This window comes from Physeter macrocephalus, chromosome 12 (assembly GCF_002837175.3).
Source record: "Physeter macrocephalus isolate SW-GA chromosome 12, ASM283717v5, whole genome shotgun sequence".
Taxonomy (NCBI): Eukaryota; Metazoa; Chordata; class Mammalia; order Artiodactyla; family Physeteridae; genus Physeter; species Physeter macrocephalus.
In genome coordinates, this window is record NC_041225.1 from 17,268,862 (window position 1) to 17,273,971 (window position 5,110).

The following is a 5,110-nucleotide window of genomic DNA, read 5'->3' on the forward strand; positions in this document are numbered from 1 at the left end:
TGCTTGTGTGTGTGTGTGTGTGTGTGTGAGCACACGCGTGTGTCCCTACCCCCATGCTATGGGGTCGCAGGGACTCTAAGTGGCAGAGAAGAAACCAAAGCCCTGACTGCCCGCCTCGGCTGGACAACCTGCTTTAAGAAAGCAAAACACCTCTGACATTTTCATGTCCCACACTCGGGACAGTCATTCTGAGACTAGTTTCTTGGGAAACTTGCACACCTTGGCTGATGCTTCTGTTGTCTCCCACAGATGTGAGAATCCGGGGACAGAAACAATGGACAGATTGGTGGTTGCACCCCAGAGGTGAAGGTGGGTACTCCGGAAGTTCTCAAACTTCATACATTCAAAAGCCCGTCCCACACATCAGGGCTAGGAAGACACCTGAGCAAATAAATAACTTCCTACTCCTCACCTTTCGAAAGGCTCTTTTGTGATTTCTTTTCACGGATAGCTTAACCATAAGAAAAATAACTGGGAGCCCTTCCTACCCGGAATCTGCACAGGAACAGTGCAAGTGTCTGCACGGCGCTAGCGGCCAACACCGGTGAGGGGGCATCCCTAGTGGTGTGGCCACACCTGTCTGATCATTTCTTGTCAATCTGCTGCTAAATTCGCTGAGCATCCCCCCCACCCCATGGCATCTACTGGTCTGTGACCCACTGAGCTCAGGGTTGTGGGTCATAGCACGTTAAAGCGATACAAAGGATGCCGCGGTAATTCCTTAGAATCACCGATGTGTCTTAAAGGTCCATTTACCTGAGCTGAAAGTTTGAAATGAGTTTCCAGGTGCAGATAACTAAGAATAACAGGATTAGACGAGAATTCCTCTGATTTCCATTCAGCTGGGGGAAAAGACCAGGCATTTAGAAAGCTGACCGTGCCTGTTGTCCTTTGTACAGATGACACTTACCTGTGCCAGGGTTTACAGGTGCCCTGACAACAAAACGGATAAGCACAACACCAGGAAAGGTCAAGTCATAGGTGGGACCCGAAAGGCCACTGAGACAGAAGGCTGGGGCAGCCTCCTGTCTCTAAGAATTCAAGAGCTCCTTCCCATGGGAAGTTCTCTTTCATCTCACGTCTGTGTGGCCAAGTCTTAATGTTACTTAAAGTCCCACCTCCTTTGAGGAGCCTTCACTGGCCACAACCTTCCACGCATGGAGTGTGAATTAAACCCAGGGCTTTAGGTTTCATAAGAGCTAATCATATTCTGCAGACAATTCCCAAGGACCCTGAAGCCTCAATTATGACTTGGACTTTTCTGTATTTTTCCTGCTGCCTTTAGTAAATGCCAAGCATACAGTGGGTCGTTCTGATGATGAAGCAGCAGCGGCATAAATAGGGTGACCGTTTGGAAAACACTAATGCATGTGAAATTGGTCTACCGGGCTGGGCTCAGTAGTGTGTAGGCAGACAGCTCTTTGCTCCCCCAACCACCAAAGCTTCAAAGCTGCTCTTTCCCCATTTCCTCCCAGCCCCAGACTGGCAACTCCAACAGGCCCTACAGCCTTTCCAGTCTTTTTCAGGTAATAAGAAGCCCAGTGCACATAACCGAGGTCAGCCAACCCAGAAGATGGGGGGGTGGCGGAGAGGGAGTTTCCGGTCCATTTCCCCAGCTTGCTCCCCACCCTGCTTCCTTCCCACCTTGCCAGAGTACATCTGGTTTCTCCAGGGATGGGGGAGTTAAGAGAAAAAGATGTTGAAATTCCCTTTACACATCAAGAGCTTTACTCTAAGCCACAATGTCCAGAAGACAGGAGATACAACCTAAGAAAGATTCCTGCCCTGCAGGTAGAAAAAAGTTCTTCTGGTACCGGGAGAGAGGAACCTGGGAGCCCCCTGCCCCTTTGCACCGTGCCTGGAGGAGAAGAGGCGGTCAGGGAAGAAAAACCCCCGGGAGGCTGAGGGGGATGTAGAAGGCAGGGGGGAGTTTGTCCTGCCTCCTGCTGGGAACACAGGGACTGCTCAATACAGCAGGTATGGGGGCCTGGGCTGTTCCACACAGACTGGGCAGGTTCCCAGGTGCCCAGCAGGGACCTGGTGGAAACCCAGGGGGTGGGGACCTCAGGACCAGATGCAGGAGCCGGGTCCCCAGCTGTGGCTCACCCAGTGACACCCGGCTGGACAAGACACAGTGGAAACAGAAAAAGAAGGCTCAGTCGTGGGAAACCCATCAGAGGACAGCAAGAGGCCACGCTCCCCCATGCCCCGATGTGACTGCAACCTTCTTCTGGAGCGCAGAGACCACCTGAGGTGAGAAGGGGCCCCAGAGGGTGACCTGGGGAGACAGAGACTGACTCTGGGGGACTAAGCTGCTTTAAGCTAGAGAGTGGCTGAGAGAAAATCACTTGAATTAGGCTCAGGAAAATCACGATCATGACCTAGGACTAGATATATCAAAAGGGAACCAAAGTCCTTTGTTCGGGGCAGCGAAATTAAGCTCACCTATAAAAACTTCGCACATCACAACTGGTGGCTGGTGACCTTCACCCCTCCACGATAAAGCCGGGCAAGAAACATCTCTACTCGGATTCAAACGCTTCCGCAGGGTCTCCGTGCAACACAAACAGCATTTATAAAAGTGTGTCTGGGGGCTTCCCTGGTGGTGCAGCGGTTGGGAGTCCACCTGCCAATGCAGGGTACGTGGGTTCGATCCCTGGCCCGGGAGGATCCCACATGCCACGGAGCAGCTGGGCCCATGTGCCACAGCTACTGAGCCTGTCTGTGCTCTGGAGCCCGCGGGCCACAACTACTGAAGCCCACGTGCCAGAGTAGCCCCCGCTTGCTGCAACTAGAGAAAGCCCACGCACAGCAGCAAAGACCCAACACAGCCAAAAAAAAAAAAAAATTAATTAAAAAAAAAAAAAAGTGTGTCTGTGCACAAGGCACATGGCTAACCTCCAGAGGAAGAGCGGGTGACTGCAAGCTTGCCAAGGCAAATCCAGGCCCCCTGAGCCATCGTGGAAAACTTACCCCCCAGAGGCCCAGGCACCTTCACCCACAGTCTCTCATTTAACCCTGTGAGCTGGCGATCACCACTCCCATTCTGCTGAGTCAAACTGAGACTCAGCGAGATTCAGTGACCAGCTCAAGATGACCAAGCTGAGTGACAATACGAATAGGACAGCCACCCCTTCGTGTGCCCCACGTGCCTGGTCCCACGCAGCGGCCACATGCTGTGCGTGAGCTGCACAACACCCATGGAGGGGCCACTTTTTAAAATTTTATCAACGAGGAAGCGTGCTCAGAGAGGCTAAGAAACTTGACTCACAGGCAAGTCTAGACCGAGGGTGAGGCAAGTGAGGCCCTCGCTCCAGGCACAAAATTTAAGGCGGTACCAAAAACTCCAGAAGATAAATGTTATAATGAACTGTTTTAAAACATCAAAATTAACACAAAATCCACATTGTACAAAACATCACAATTTTAAATAAAGACAGGATCCGTATTACTGATTTTTCCTTCTGCCTTAGGCTCCAATATGGCTCAGCACAGCACTGGAGCAGAGCCAAGAAACCAGCCCAGCTCAACCCTTCTCCACCGGCCCCCAAAGGCAGAGACCCCTGATGCTCCTGCACTGCCTCTAGATATGTTTCTCCTCACAATTTTATGACCTCAAAGGGCTGTAGGGAGTGGCCAGGATGCTCCATCGTCGCAGGTGTGAGCTCCAGGGAGACCGGGGTCTAAACAGATTCTGTTCCATGGTCACGTGCACGTGTTATGTAAATGAAGGAAGCGTGCAGGCTTGAATAACGGGGTGGGATATTTTAAGATATCAGTTGGGGAAGGTGTGGGGTGGGCTCGATCACACAGCTGCTTGTCTCCCACTGGATGGATTTCTGGCTCAGAATTAAGTTTTCAGCAGTGACACGATGCCAGCTGCCGCCTGTACCTACGCAAGTCCAATCCAAACGGTGGCATTCCTTTTCACTTTTCATTTCAAAAGCCAAAGCTTAGTTGGTAACTACTACATTGGAGTAGCTACTTATGCTTTGATCACTTGTTCACCTCATATTAAAGCCCCGCCTGAGATGAAGCCTCTCTGTTCAACAAATATGTGTTGATTAAAAATTCGAACATTTCTTAGATCACACCCAGAACCTCGTACTAGCGGCTCGTAAACAAAGCCTAAAACCTGTATAACAAATTAACCATTACCTGGAGCAGAAGGAAAATAGTTTATGACTCTGTCCACTATTTTCTCCTGCCGTGGCCATTAGCGACGGGAGGCACAAATACTTCCGTCTACTAACAACTTCAACCCTGCAGACCGTCTCCCCTCTCTTCTATTTTCTGAACACGATCAACTGCGAGGCTTCGCCTCACGACGCAAAGTTGTCCGGCAAAGTGAGCAAAGGGAAACTTCGGGCACTTGCGGGAGCGCGTCCGGCTGGACTCGGCCCCGGGCCAGCGCTGCCCCGAGACGCGGCCGCCGGCACGGCGCCCTGTCCGCGGTCCGAGGGGCACCTGGAGGCCCGCGCCTCGCCCTCGGCACCCCGACCCCTGGCTGGCCGGCCAAGCCCGGCTCCCGGCCGGCGCCATCCCCGCCCGGGTCCCCGCGCCGCGGTCCCCGGCCCACGCGCGCCCGCGGCCGCTCCGCTCGGGTCCCCCCGCCCCGGTACCTGCACGGGAGCGCGGGCGGCTCCGCGAAGCGCCGGAGGCTCGGTCGGCGAAGTGGGGGCGGCGGGACTGCGGCCGCCCCGGGAGCGCGGACGCCCGGCCCGCACGCGGCGCTGCAGGTGGCCGCCCGGCCTCGCCGCCGCCGGGTCGGGGCCCGGAGACCCGGACGCGGGCGGGGGCACGACCCTCCGGCGCCGGCGCTCGCCCGGCCTCGGCGCGCGCTCCCCGCCCCGGGCGCGCCGGCTCGGCTCGGCTGCTCTCGGCGCGGCGGGGGCGGACGCCGCTCAGCTCGCTCGCCCGCCCGTCGCGCGCACCTCCCCCGCGGCGCGCCGCTCCCGCCGCCGGGCCGAGTCGGGCCGCGAGCTCGCGGGGAGGGGCGGGGGAGGTGGGCCCCGCGGGCCGGCAGGGCGCCGGGTGCGGGCCTGGCTGCCCGCGGGGACCCCTCCACAGCCTGCGGCGACCCCTCCTGGGCCGGCCCGTGCGGCGGCAC

General features: G+C 55.9%; 1 protein-coding gene across 1 annotated transcript in view; it reads right to left on the minus strand.

The window, feature by feature from the left end:
- The window catches only part of CRACDL (CRACD like), a 125,742-nt gene extending 120,998 nt beyond the window's left edge, over positions 1 to 4,744 (minus strand). Inside the window, exon 1 of the mRNA XM_055089060.1 lies at positions 4,623 to 4,744. The gene's annotated coding sequence lies outside the window, so the exon portion shown is untranslated. The remainder of the gene's footprint in view (positions 1 to 4,622) is intronic.
- Positions 4,745 to 5,110: the final 366 nt, after the last annotated feature.